At 40.3% G+C, this 15,241-nt stretch overlaps 1 long non-coding RNA gene across 1 annotated transcript in view; it reads left to right on the top strand.

Moving 5' to 3' along the window:
* LOC106963048 (uncharacterized) overlaps nucleotides 1–14,221 on the top strand; it is a 61,809-nt gene extending 47,588 nt beyond the window's left edge. The window contains exon 4 of the long non-coding RNA XR_001428108.1: nucleotides 13,610–14,221. This is a non-coding gene — a long non-coding RNA (uncharacterized LOC106963048). The remainder of the gene's footprint in view (nucleotides 1–13,609) is intronic.
* Nucleotides 14,222–15,241: the final 1,020 nt, after the last annotated feature.

The following is a 15,241-nucleotide window of genomic DNA, read 5'->3' as shown; positions in this document are numbered from 1 at the left end:
AAGTTGTCTTGGCACCTAAACTGTTTTTTTTTTTTGTTTTTGTTTTTTTTTTTTGCTAATTGGGGCTGTTTGAAAACAGTTATTAAAAATTCTTGGCCTTATGACAGAGACATTTTGATTGTTGTTCAACTGTTTAAAATGGTAAATAAAATGTGAAAATGGAAAACAAGAGATAGAAGCTAACATTTGATTTTGAGGTTCTTATTTAGCATTTCATTTAAGAAAAAGGCATTACTCATTTTTCCCAGCTGCATCAGAAGCTGCATATGAGGTAATAACATCAGCGTAATAAGAGAAAACTGCAGCAGAGACTTAATAATTGTCTAAACTTATAGCAGTAGGTTAGCACTCAGCCTTAAATACTTTGAGTAACTAAGTTAAGGAAGGAAAAGCCTAAAAGTGGATTAGTTTAAGCCTTTATTTAGCTCATGTGCACTAGTGTCAACACATTTTGATTAATGAAATACAAAGTTATGTGTTGGATGTCTCCATTAAAGACTAATTTTGTTTTTAACGTTACTATAACAAGACATTGTATTCAAAGAAACTACTTTTTAGAAGACGCAGTCGTTGTGGACTCCACATCATGACCGCCTCTTGCTAGTTCTAGTAGCAGACAAATTAAGAAGATTTTTGAAGAAATTAGCAACTTTATCAAAGAGGTTTAAGTGTAATATGTTTAAATCTGTGGTGGTTGTACATATTTCTTTCAGTTATTTATATCTGCTATAAAGAAGGTAACATTAAAAATGTTAGTGTGTCATATTTCCTTGTTATTTTTACCTCAAACCGCTTTTTTAGGGGGTCAAAGCCCCCCTTTTCCCCTCGTAATTTGTACTGCACTGATCACAGGTTTTGCATGGGGATTTATATCTTTGCGGCTCAAAGCTGTGGAAATTACGAGCACCTTCAGTATTTGGTCCAATGGGTCCCACAACTCGGTTCATTTTCATTCAGTGGTAATGTGGAGGCATTAATTAACGGCTTGTACTTCTGAGTAGTTTTATTATGGCTAATGTCCCTCATTAAGTGAAACATAGTTACTCAAGGACATAAAACATTCCCTCGGCAGCTCCATTAATCTTGATTTCACTAGTGAGAGGACTTGGGCATCTTCTCCGGTTTGCCCTTAAATGGGATGTCTCAGGTTCTGGCTCAGACAGCCTTGTGTGCTCTCCATCTCCTTGTGTTGCCTCCAGCAGGGGGAAGCTGAACACACCAGCAATCTGTGTCATTACTCTGTCATTGCATCAAATCACATGATTAGCTTCATGGGGCAGCGGAGCAGGCCTGGTCGGTGTTGCTGGCCGTTTCAGTCCCTGGGTAATGGTCCGGTAGCGTTGTGATAGAGGGCTGTGTGCTGTCCCCCATGCAGGGCCAAGGATGCACCATCATTCAGCCTGCTGGAGATGGCCTCAGGGTGAATTGTCTTCTTTACTGCTCAGCTCTTTCACCAATGTCAGAGTGCAGCTTCTAGAAAATATTGTTTAGTGCTAACAATTCCTTTCTCAGACGTGCCATCATAAAAATGGGAAGTGAGTTGTTTTGAAATAGGTTTTCCTGTGCCACATATGTTTGCAGAAAGGCATCTTTACAATTGATGGTAAAATAAATACCCAAACCATTAAATGGGATGAGGGGTAACCTATATAAGAGTACCTAACAGTGCTGGAAGCCTCCGAGGAAGGCCAATCCGACAGTTTGTCGATGCAGCCTTTTATAATGCAAAGGCTTATAATTATCTCACGCTTGCTCATTTCACACTGACATATCGCTTTCCTAAATGTCAGTAGGAACAGCCAGCACACTTCTCTTCCCCCCACCCCATCCCCAACTCAGGAGAACCCCCTCTGAACCCTGCACACAGGCATGATGATGGCAGTGCTTTAGCCCTGAACGTGCAGCCCTCCGCCGGGGAATAGCAGTTCAGGCATCACCGATCGTTGACCTGGCTATTGTTGTTTGTGATACTTACTGGTAAACTTTTGCAATCAATACAACATCAGCCAGCAGAGCCCCTGGGAATGAAAACCTGAAACAGCACACTTAATCTTGGAGCTGGCCCCTGCTCCCTGCTCTGCCGCTAAACTAGGTAGTTGGCCTACTTGATGCGGCATTATTGCTGCAGAGGTCAGATGTGAGCTGTCTCGCGCAGTGTCTGATGAATGGCTGTTTTTGATAAAGCGCCTCTCTCATCCAACAAGAGACATTTAATAATGATGGACCATAACTGCACACAAAAAAATCTGTGTAGAAGAAAGGGGGGAAAAAATCCCTCCTGGCTGCCCTTCCTCTTGCAGACAGTGAACAGCGAGCCATGCTCAGTCTTCCTGTGGGCTTTCCTAGGAAAGAACAGCAGCAAAATGGAGTTTACAAGAACTGGTTCCTGTAATCTGCACAAACTAATATGCACAGCTAGGCAGCCAAGGCACATTTGAGGCTGGATTATTTTAAAGCCTTTCATATTTTTCACATTTTCTCACTTTACAAACACATACCTTAATGCATTGTATTGGGAATTTCACCCTTTGTGCAAATGTGCACAAAGTGTGCATAACTGTAAAGTAGAAACAAAATGATTCATGCTTTTCAGATATTTACAATTAAAATCTTAAAAGTGTGGCGAGTTTTTATTATTCAGTCAGTCTGAGTAAAGGCGTTGCAGATCCACCTTTTGCTGCAATTGCAGCTGCAAATCTTTTGAGGTATGTCCTCATCATTTTTTGCACATGAGCTGAGATTTTTGCCAATTCTTCGTTGTAAAATACCTGGAGTTCAGTGACATTTGATCAAGAGTATCAGTATTTCATTTTTGCCACTTATTTTGATTTTGTTTTAGCTCTGGCCTTTGACTGGGTCGTTGTAACATAAATATGCTTCAATGCACACAATTCCAATCTATCTCTTGCTGTAAATTTGTGGTCAATATTTTGCTAGATGGTGAAACGTCAACCTCATGGAAGTTTGGACAATCTTTGCAAAAGGTTTTCTTTCAAGTCTGGCCTCCATCCATCTTTCCTTTAACCCTGACCAGGTTCCCTGCTTGCTTCTTCCACCACATCTCCCCCCCACACTGTTCACAGATTCTTCCACCTGTGGTTTGGTTCACTACAACTCCTCCAGAGTTACCATTGGTGTATTGGCTTCTGCTCCTGCCAGTTTAGGTGGACAGCCATGTTGTTGTGGAATATGGAGTTGTGTTACGCTCTTATTTTCCAGATGATTGACTTGAGCGGGGCTGGGTGAGATGTACAAATTGTGGGGTGTTGTTTTCTTGACATAACCCTGATTTAAGCTCCTTCACTACTACTGTGGTGTGTTCCTTTATCTTCGTGATGCCATTTTTTTTTGTCTTTGTAGGAAGATGAAAACTACATGTAAGCTCTATAAGTAATTACGTTACTTTTAAATATTTATCTAAGCTGGATTTTCTTTACGTGTATCAGATTAAAGAAGGCCAACTGGATATGAATGCCACACCTTTCAGATTTTTTTTTTATTTTAATGTAGATGAACAATTTATAAAACTACATTTTTCCTTCCACTTCATAATTATGCGCTACTGTGTTGGCCTATCACTTGAAAACTGAATGCAGTCGATTGAAGTTTGTGGTGGACCAAATGTGAAAACTGTTTAGAGTATGAATACTTTGCTAGGCTGTGCGCATAACAGAAATCCTTCTGCAGTGAAAAGTATTCGTCGACTTACAATATCAAACAGTAACATAATTTCCCCAATCATTTAATTTAACACATCTATTGTCTACAGCGGTCATCTCTGGAGGCGTCTGTACAATAACTGAATGTGCACGATCGTTTAACCAGCTCAATAGTTAAAGCAACAGCTAGCAATTTTGCAATCTGCCGCTGTGATGAGCAATCAAATCAACACGTATTAAGTTATGAGCATCTCTAAATCAAATGCACACCTTTTAAATGTATGCGGTTATGAAAGCCTGTGCTGAAATTAAATGCCATTCTCCAGAAAACAAAGCCCAAAGCGCTGTGACAGTTTTGACACAGACAATGCCTTTAGTGACAGGAATAACAAATTAATTGGAACCGTAACACATTCTCTCCAAAGGTGAGGTAAACACACCTGACTGTATATTTTTCACCATCAGTTAAATCTCAATTGCATCTAAAAATAAACCCCAAGACGTTGAACAGTTTAATGGATTTTGACGTCTCTGCATTATGCTGTCACTCCGGTATAAATGAATCATAACTTTGCTCTGCACCCGAGGAATTACCATGCATTTTGAGAGAATGCATTGTGCGCCAAGCTGTGAATTATGATGCGAGATCAAAATAAATGTGTAATGACTTTGGAGATGCCCAGAATAATTTATTGGGTGGAGGTGGTTCCATATTGAAAAAGGGGGAGCCTAAGTGGGCTACAGAAGGCCCGCGCACTGACACTTCCCTGAATGTGTGCGAAGTCTTGAAATGTCAGCGGCAGATTGCCAAAGAATCAAGCCTGTTTACTGAAGCTTGGTAAATGAGGGCTTTATTTGAGATGCAACGGTATTCAATTATGTGGTTATTTATTGATCAGAAACAATGTATGTCTTTCCGCGGCATGGAAAGATGAATTCAGAGGATAATAGGATGGTGTCAGTGCAATTGGCTGATGAAGGATTGCATTTGATCTTGGTGGGGATTTTAGAATGGAAGCATAATATTCAAGTGTCTGAAGAAAGACGATACGTGTATTTTCCACCCAAGTTTCCAGCGAACACTAAGCCAATCAGGATTTAAAATACACTACAAAAAATGGGTATAGCAACAATAAGCTGTTCCAGTGGGAAATCTGCTGAAATCAATGTTTTGATTGTGATTGGTAACATTTTTTTATGCTTATTTACTTTGTTGTTCTTTCATAACAGTGACCATTATAAAGTGTCAAGCAAGGTATAATAATAATAATAATAATAATAATAATAATAATAATAATAATAATAATAATAATAATAATAATAATAATAATAATAATAATAATAAAACTTCTACAAAACATTTGAAGCCCTGGTAAAGATGTGTTAAAAACTGTAAAATAAAATAATTGGCAAATTTCCTGCTTTTTTTTATTTCACTGACCTTAAATCTGGGAAAATGTTGGTATTTATTTTCTTGCTGTCTTTGGCATGTCAAAATCAAAACACATCTGCTTTATTTGAAACTTACATTCTATTGTCTTTCCCATTTTGAAGGATGCCCATGAGAAAAAAGTTCTTTGTCACAGAATATTTAAAATTCAGCAAAATGTTTTACTTGGCAAAGTCAAGTATTACTAAGTCAAAGTTTCTCAACACTCTTATTAACTTAAAATAAAGTTTTTGTAAAAAATATTAGTCATTTTTTTCTTCTTCACATTTTTAGGAGTATGACTAATTTTTGTGGCAAGTCTATCATTTGGTTTTAAACTTATTAAGACCAGAACGTAATGTTGCTTTTTGAGACGTATTGGCCTATTTCATGTTGTCATGTCATTTCATATTTGGGATTTTCTTTATTTTAAATGCCTTCTGGCATTTAGGACTAGGCATGACTCCTGAAACTGAACTCGTCACAGCTGCTTCACGATGAGAAACTAAATTTTTAAACAAGGTCAGGTTGGTTAAGATTGCATTTTTCCCTAAATGAAATCATAATTTGGAACCTGCTTTTGAAATTATGTCTGATTATCTTTGTTTGATATTTTGATATTTCTGATGATCTGAAACATTACTATACAACAAAATCGGAAACAAAAGATCTCTCTGAGGGAGCAGATATAGTTTACTAGCACTCTACATATTTCTCGTTGAAGCTACATTTAGCACTTTTTTTCTCTCTCTCTGTGTATGTGTGGAGATCTCTCTTGGTACTCAGGCGTCCCTCCCACAGTCCAAAACATGCCTGCATATTTGTGTCTCCATGTTGCCCTGTAATGACCAGCTGTATTCAGCCTAATGCTGACTGATCATTATAGGCAGTCAAAGCCCCATACAAACCAGCAAGTCTCAAGATATTTTTGCCTGTCCAGCCACCTATTAATCCGGGGTCAGGTCGCGGAGGGGTCTGAGCAGAGGAGTCCAGACTTCCCTCTCCCCAATCACGTGGACCAGCTCCACCAGGGGAATCCCGAGGTTTTCCCAGGCCACCTGCGAAACATATTCTTGGGTCTTCCTCTGGGTTTCCCCTAGTGAAACGTGACTCACCAAGGAGGCGTCCAGGAAGCAACATTCCTAACCAAATGTCTGAATCCCTTCAACTGGCTCCTCTCGATGTGGAGGAGTAGTGGCTCTACTCTGAGTTCCTCCTGGATGACCGAATTTCTCACCCTGTCTCTGAAAGGAAACTTATTTTAGCTGCTCGCATAGCTCGTCTCATTCCTTCACTCACTAGCCATTAATTGTATTATTATTAACAATATATATATATATTTTTATCATGTTCATGCTTGTCATGGTTGAAACCTTTAATTGGGAAAATTTACCTGAAATTATTTACGTAACGGGATTTGATGTTATGAGAAAACTAATTATGTTCCAAATACTACTCTTAACAGTGCAACAAAGAAAAAAAGAAAAAAGAAACTCCCCTAAAAACATTCATTTAACACCTCCAGGTTGTGATGGCCCTTCTCGACTGCCTTTGCCTCGGGGCTTTCCTGGAGCTTCTTGTAGAATAAAGTGTAAAACTTTACATCTCCTGCCCCGTCTGTTAGCTCATTTACAGGGCTCAGCTGAAGTGTGCTGGGCTGTGTGATGCACCAGCGCACTCACTTTACATTCCCACTGTAAACACTGTCTATTATATTATTCACAACAGCGTCCTCCAGAGAGACGGATCCCGCCGAGGGCCCCCCTCTGAATATGGAACAGCGGTTATTGTGCTCATACCTGCCGCCCCATATCAGTGTGGCCCGCAGTGGCCCTTAGCTGGTTCTCGTTCAGATCTCTTTAGCCGGGCTGCGGGGTAATCCCTGGGCAGCCGGGGGGCTTCTCTGTTGTCTCCTGGTTGTTTTCTGTGTAGTTCATAAATTATAGATGGGCCATGTCGAGGGCCATCATGCTGCCTGATCCCTGTCTGTGCTGACAGCTGTATGATGCGCACTGAGTGCAGCAGATTGGGAGCTCAGAGTTTCATCAATAAATATCACTCTGACCCTCACACTTGGCCTCGTGTCAGCGGTCAAGGTAATGGCTTTTTATTATCGTGAAGGGCAGCTCAGCGTGGGGTAGTCTTAAGGTTGCTCGTCCATCTCAGGTCTGAAGATACAAAGACAGACGGAGAGAGAGGGAGAGAGAGGGGGAGAGAGAGAAGAGCTAGCCCAAAGTTTAAGTGGACGTTTGCTGTTATTATGTGAAGGCTGTGGATGAGCGTGGATGTGCCTGACAGTGAACAGCAGGGTGCTCCTCTGTGGTTCTCTGGAGAAAAAATGTGATTTTCATGGATGCATTATTGGATGAAATTAACCTTATTAACCAGATGTGGGGAAAAAAAAGAAGAAGCTACGTTTCTATTTGAAAAAACAAAAAACAAAAAAGCTAGGAGCTGTTTCTATTTCCGTGTTCGATTGTGAAAGCTATCTGTCTGCGTGTGTGTTGGCTCTAACTGCCTGCCTCGGGGATGACAGGGCTTGAAATGCCATGATAGTGTACTGAAAGCTCAGGCAGCTGTACATGCTGCATGATGTCTTCAGAATAGAGCTTTTTAGACAAAACAATATAGAACAGAACATCATTTTGTCTAAAGTTCATTCATCAAAAGAAGCTGCATATTTTGAAAAGGGTAAAAGCCCCACACAATCCCTGTCAGGGAAGCGCAAAGGCTAGATACTATAGATTACTTTAATCCCCTGCCAGATATAAAAAGGATAATTACATATTTGTGGTGGAGGCTGTGTGGTGGAAAAAAAAATCAATACAGCCTTTTTTTTTGTATGACACTTCATTAGTGTGGAAAAATCTTGGTGCTGAGAAGAACTGTGCTGCAATTAAATGGTTCTGCTACCTTAGACTTTGTAATGGCTCTATATTATTATCCAGTTTATTTGAAATAGTGGTTGCACTCGTGGAGTAATTGGAAACCATTGATTATGTACTTTTATGTCTACACTCTTGCACATCATTATGGAGAGAAGCAATAGTTAGTTAGCCTCTCTAATGAAGCACTAATTGCACTAAGTAGGTTAAGATGTTAGTCAAACTGCACTCAGCTGAAATTGCAGCACAAAGACTTCCAATTAATCCGCGCTCTTTGACTAGCAGATGTTGTTTTGGACTGCACATCTTTCACAGTTTTGTTTTCGCCTGCCGTCTGCCGCGGAAACGGGAATTGCATTTGTATCGGTTCATCGGCAGGAGATGAAATTGATTGGATGGGGGAGGGTTAAGCGGACGAGGAAAATCTAAGGTGATGGAATATAAAGTGGCCATTTAGCGGCGGCTTTCAAGGGGAGGACCATTTGCGACGTCGGTTTCCGCTTGATAATGTCAACGGTGTATCACCGGCTGGTAATTGTGCAGCCACTTCTGTTAACTCATGCCGCTGTGTTAACATTTATTTAAGGGATGTGAGGCCCTTGCACTTAGCTTAGCCCCTGACATAACTGCAGTGTGCCTGGCTGTAAAGCAAAGGAATGCATGTATGGATGTAATAGAGAGTAGAAAATGGGATAATATAGTTTGTCATTTTTACAGAATACGACAATCTGAGGTGAACAGATAGACAGGTTGAGATGACAGAATAAACAAGTGATGCCTTGAAGAGAGACTTTTGGATTTCTAAAAGAAATTAAAAGCAGACAGTATCTTACTTGCAGTCAACAACTCTCTTGGCATCTTTATTTAGTATAAATCCAGCTTATATGGAGGTTGTAGCTAATATCTACGTCCAGAGGGACCAAACCTGAAGGGAATTTCTACAATTGTAGAAACTAAAATCTCAAAAATATGACTACGACTTATACAAACATTATCTTATGATGTCATAAATAATGATTTGCTTCTTATTTATTGAAGTAGGTAGTGCTTTTCCTCTTCAGGAGACAAGAGTCTGCTGATATTGTCATCCTTTTTATGCTGCTTTACTTTTGAGACTACAGATAAAATGACTGATTATCCTTTTAAAAACACCACTGCCTATATACTGCTGTGAGACTAAAATATATTTTTATTAGGACCATTGCAACTTTAACTCCATTATGACTACATAAAACATACCGTTCCCTTCACACATATCAGCTCCCTCAGTGAAGATGTGCTAAAAACACCTGTAGACAAATTTAGGTGAATAACAATTTTCTTGCTGTCATTTTTGAACATTTTGAAAGTTGGCTCACGTCTCCCATTTCGAAGACAATTTGGTCAATTTATTCTGTCATGTAAAATTTTTACTTCATGGAAACAGGAAGTCATGAAAGTTGTGATCAGCCCAAAAAAAATGAAAAAAAAAAAAAAATCATGAAATGTATAAACTTAAAAACGCCTCGGCGAAAAATTTGACGCTATTGTGAAAAAATAAAACTTTTATTTGTAATTTTCTTTCTCCCGTTGAATAGCCAATCATACATATTTTGCCAAAATGCTTTGTTTGAACTGATATCAGTCGTAGAAAAAATTGTTGCAGTTCCTTGAGTTCAAATCACTCTGGTCATCTTAAAAAAAAGATAAGCATAAATTATAAAATGTCAACGATAATTATGTAGTAATTAGCAGAGGTCCTATTACATTACATTAGAAGGTATTTTGTAGGAAAAAATTATTTATGTTTATTTTTCTATTTATCTTCTTATTTTACATATCCTGTATATTTCATTTGAATGAGAACCCAATTTTTATGAACACACTGGCTAAAAATCTCCTCGATTCACATTTTGTTGCCTGAAAATGTGACAAATTGTCCATTTGTGTAGACGAAGTACCACTTTGAGCTATTTCTCTTTTTACTAAATTCATTAAGGAATACGCCACTCTGTCGCTGCACGGTGGTAGTTCGGATCGTGGATCCACGCGGACTGCCCGCACCCTGCACCCACATCACGGTCCTGTGTAAGAAGGGAGCGACGCTCACAGTGCACTCCTGGCAATCAGTCAGCTCGCCACCCACCACTATGCGCCATCCGAGATGTGAAGAGCAGCGCCGGCGCTGGTTACAGCTTAAACCCGGCAGCGGCACGAGGACTTTACGCCTTTGATCTTTATTCTTTCAGAGGGCTCAAATGCTCTCACTATTGTACGCTTGGAGGACACTTCAGCCTCCACTACACAGGAAGGAAAAAAAAATAAAAATCTTAAAATGCTCTCTGCTTGTTAAAGACGCAGAATGATTCAAGTTAAAAACAGGAATTAAAATTCACAATTTTGTCACTGGGTTTAATGAGAGCCATCTGTTGAACGGTGGCGTAAATTGGTGTATTAAACGTGAGGTGGAGACCTCTATCAGGACCTCTTATTAAGAAAAGCTTGTTCTTGGTGGGATTTTAAGAAATCTCCTGGTTTTATATGGCTGTCAGGGGAGAGGGTCAAACCCCTGTAAGCTGTCATTGCACATGAAAGGATTAATGTCATCTTATAAGAAGGGAGGGAAAAGCCGTCTTACAGTTATTTATTCTGTTTCATTCACATTCTGCCTGCTCTGTGAAAGAAAAGGGCTAATGTCAGGTCTAATTTGTAGCCCTTTAAATTCCAGACAGAGATTCTTTACATATCTCTGGAGCTCATGGCTCCTCTCCGCGCGGCCCCTCTCCTCCTCTTCTACTGGGATTCCTCTAAAACCCCACCAATTTACTATCTGAAGGAAAGTGAAGATTTACATGAGTTTTTACTTGAATGGCTCCAACTCCAGCTTCATGCACTAAACACTCACAGTGTAATTACCATTCGTGGATCTCGCTCTGTGATACCTCTCTCCCTCTCCTCTGCACCTAGGCCAATTGAAGGGGAGAGAAAAGGAAAATACTTATTCCCCAATGCTGATTCTTAGTGCTCCTTGTTCAGGATGTGTAATTGGATCTGTGTTTTCGACTCCCTGCTAATAAGCAGCTTACTTTGGCTCCCTCTAGACTTGACCCACCACATTTTTGTTTTATGAATTTTACAAGGGGATTTTAATAGATGCTTTAGGCAATGCAAAACATAGGCTTGAAGGGGGAGGCATAATGTGTGAGCCTCGGCACAGAGTACGCCTGAGTGACTGCTTATCATTGTGGACAGGTCTCATAACTTTCATTAAGACTGATGTGAGACAAAAGGGAATGTGAGAAAGGAGGGACATGAGAGAATATTAACCTGTGCTCATGTAACTAACCATAATTGTTTTGCATCCAGCTTCTCCTCAGGCAGCGGCCCTCATTATCTTTACCCGTACATGACGGCACAGCTGATTTTTAGTAGCAGGGCTTGTTAGAGAAGATTGGAGGTCAGGGCGAACTGTAATCTGCCTTCCGTTATTTTTATGGTAAAATCCGACGGCCAGGGGTCGAAGTGATGTATCCGTGTATTTTACGCACATAAGACCTCATTTCCTTTCATTTTGCATCAGTGTAACTACTCTGCCTTGTGAAAGTATCCCTGCCCTTTGAACTTTTTTTCACAATTTGTCACATTGGAGCATCAAACTTCACTGTATTTCCGATTAGTTACTGGAGGTTATACACATCAGACCTTTAAAGTGCTGCATAATAGCGTAGTAGGAAAATGCTGCATGATTTTCAAAATATTTTCCAAATATATAACTGAAAGTGTAGCGTTCATGTGTTTTTTATTCACAGCCCACGAGTCAATATTTTGGAAGACCAACTTTCCTTCTGAAAAACACCTGCAAGGCTTTTGATGTATACCCATACACTTTACGCATAGATTTACACAGACTCATTTTGTAGTCTTCTTTGCAGAATAAACATAATTTTTGTAGTCACGGTTTCCTAAATAGATTTACTGACTGGGTGACGTATGAAAATGTTTGATCAAAACCATGGCAGCTCTGCCTGGATGCTTATCGTCACTGGAAGGTGAACCTCTAAATCAGTTCCAAGGTTTTTTGCACCTTCAAGCAAGTATATTTTAAGCATTGTCTTGTAATTTACTGCATCCACTGCATCAAAACTTCCATCTCCCAGGTCAAAAAAACATTCCTGCCACCACCAGGTTTCATTGTGAGGGTCGTGCACTTAAAGGGCTCAGCATGGTTGGACCAAAGTTAGACGGTCGACGCATGGTCACGTTGTTTTGGGACGTTTGTTTTTGGATAGCCCTTTCCAAGTCCACAAGTCACTTAAGCTACTTAATGCTTGGAAATAAATACATGTAGGTCAGGTTGTTTTGTAAGGTTTACAGCAGAATAGTAAACACTACTGACCATGCCAGGCTCGTCCAGGTTGCCATTCTCACAACGACCGTCACTGTTTAAAGCTTTAGTGATGATCGCTGTTTAATATTCTCAAATTAAGATTTTTTTTAATTTGTTTCCTCATGTTTTCTATCTCCTGATGAAAATAAGTTTTAAGAAAAATCTCCAAAATGCAAAGCAGAGCAGACTTTTAAATGTACTTTATCATCCCTTTTTTGAATACAGAAGACCGCTTTTATTCCATTCCTCATTTGGCAAAGACAGAATGACAGTGTCGCCCAGAAAGGGTCACCGAAATGAAAGGGATGGAAATAAAAGGAGTAGGAGAGGAGTGCTGACCCGTAGCCTGCCCACAGCTTCTTCAATCATTAAAATACTTCCAGAAACCACGGATGATCCTCTAATTCATTATAGCTCATACTGTCTAAGTGATTTTTATCATGCCTGTCTACATCTCAACATTAAACCAGTTCATTTGTCCTAAAAGGGAAGACAAAATTAAAGAACAGCTCTACAGATGAACGGGAGAGGTGCAGTCCTGGAGGTGAATATTCAGCGGCGATGAGGCTTTCCTCAAAGTACTAACTAAGACGGTCTGTTGGGTATAAGAACACTAATGACCAACGCCATCACCTATCTTGACATGAATCCCAAAGATAACAAGGAGAGGTGGGAATAGGTGTAGTCTCATAAGAATCTACCAAACGCGCCTTCCTTCATCACAAAACTAACGTGGCATAGAACTTTTAAAAACCCGTCTCGGCTTTTGTTTCCTCCTCCCATCTCGCTCTCCTTTCTATCTCCGTCTTCTGGTTGGTAATTCTCCCCATCTGGAGGATGTTTGAGAGAAACAAAGAAACAATAAAAGGAAGTTGGGAGAGGGGGTGTCAGGCTGTCAGTAATCTGACAGCTATGGTAACTACCCTCTAATCCAGACGGCTCCAGCCACGCTCCGGCCTGACACCCGCGCCTCTGACTGACAGCTGAAGACCGGGCACATTCCACAGGCAGAAGTGACATCCAGTCTATTAAGGCAGACAAGCACAAAGCAGAGATTTGCCCTGACTGCCTGGTACTGAAGCCTACTATGCGGCTGCGAAGGGGAGGGTGGGGGGTGATTGGAGAGGTCCTGGAGAAGGTGTCAGACTCAAGCTCAGATGATAACCATATTGTAATGATGCTGCTGGACAATGAAGTGCCATGATTGCCCATGCTGACAGCGGAAGTTTATGTCTGGATAACCCTCCCTCCCTCCTTTCTGCATTCGCAGGCAGCTCACAACACACACATGCAGTCTCCAGGTCCCAACTGCCAGTCAAAAAGCCCGGCCGCGAACGGGTGCACTTCTTATTCCAGCATAAGAGCGCACCGAGCGGTGATCTCAAATGGACTGACCCGAGGCATGCTGCGCTGACAGGGAGAGCGGTATAATTGTTGTTTATCTTCTTCCTCTTTAGATGTCTCTTTGAGCATAAAGAGACTTCTCAGCGTCCATTTGTTGCTACAGAGCAGCCACCGTTTGGTTTTCTTCACCAGCCAAACGGTGCCGGGGAAAAGCATACATGATTGCATTTTGGAGACTGTCGCGATGGCAGAGAAGTATGTAATTGGTTTCACTTAAGGTTAATTATTTGCGCTGGCAGGTCACATTGTTGTAAGGCGTTCATTAGGATACACATCCAACACACGGAGCAAATGAGACGAAAGAGTCTCAAAAGCAAGCCGTTTCGTAATGATGCTCTCAGCAGCCTATATAATGGAACAAGTTTACGTAAATTAGACCACAAAGCTGTCTCTGCTTGTATTTGAATCCTCCAGATAATTAGAAGAGCTTAAATATATGTACTCTGCTTTATATTGAAACAGTGCTTCATACATAAAACATTTCCCTCCCACTTTCCTGTGTCTAACGCCTGTGTTTTCAGCTTTATTTTATTTTATTTTATTTTATTTTTTTTTGCATGACGCCTGATGGTTTAAGACGTAGATGATTTGATTTCCTCTGTTTCTACGATGTAGTTTGCAATGCCAATGCATGGTGGGAGATTTAAACGAGGAGGAAAAGATGAGCCAGAATAAGGGATTTTCCTGTGACTGCTCCGAATATGAAGTAAATCTCTCAAACAGCCAAACTCCTAAGATTTCTGCAATAGAAATCATATTAAATGGGTGAAACGCGCACACGCACGCACACACGGCCCATATCGTCTCACCCTTAGCACGACATTCAAATAAGTCTCAGGGATTTTTTTTTTTTTTCTGGTCCCAAGCGAGTTCACCAAAGGTGGCATTTCCCGTCTCCTTTCCAACCAAAGCCTGCTCGTCTTCCATCTTACTTAGCTCTTCTTGATGGAGGCTCAGGGTGCACGCCTTTCTAAGTGACAGGGAGTTAAGTATACATTCACACCATCCTTCGACTCCTAGTTAAGTTGACAGAGAGGTTTTGCTACTTGGCAGTCAACGTGAAGCTCATTTGCACTTCAATCAGACCAATGATAAAGGAAAGGGCTATTTTTGGATTGTATTGAGAATTATAAAAATTCAGGTTGTTAGCTGAATTTTGATTGCTTTGAAGTAATAATTATATATTGAGTCAATGTTTTATTGACAATCCCCACTTACTTTGTGTATGTAAGAGGGAAGTAATGATTTGGAAATGTATTATGATTATTATATAAATATTTGTAGCAGTTATCAATATGTTTGTGGGTTTGTTCAAATGTGTTGAGGAAAACATATTCTTACATGCTGTCTTTACAGTAGTTCATTCACAGTTTTCTTGCAGCAAAATGATTTTTAGCAGTAATATTACTAGCAATAGCTGTAATAAAGGTCTTCTCATCAATGCACACACAAGGTTTTGTGGATTCTTTCATGAATAATGACCCTCATGTGCACCTCA

Source organism: Poecilia latipinna, unplaced genomic scaffold (assembly GCF_001443285.1).
Source record: "Poecilia latipinna isolate Pla-1442-1.1 unplaced genomic scaffold, P_latipinna-1.0 Scaffold1489, whole genome shotgun sequence".
Taxonomy (NCBI): domain Eukaryota; kingdom Metazoa; phylum Chordata; class Actinopteri; order Cyprinodontiformes; family Poeciliidae; genus Poecilia; species Poecilia latipinna.
The sequence above is the reverse complement of the archived record's forward strand: the minus strand, read 5'-3'. Positions and strand labels throughout refer to the sequence as shown.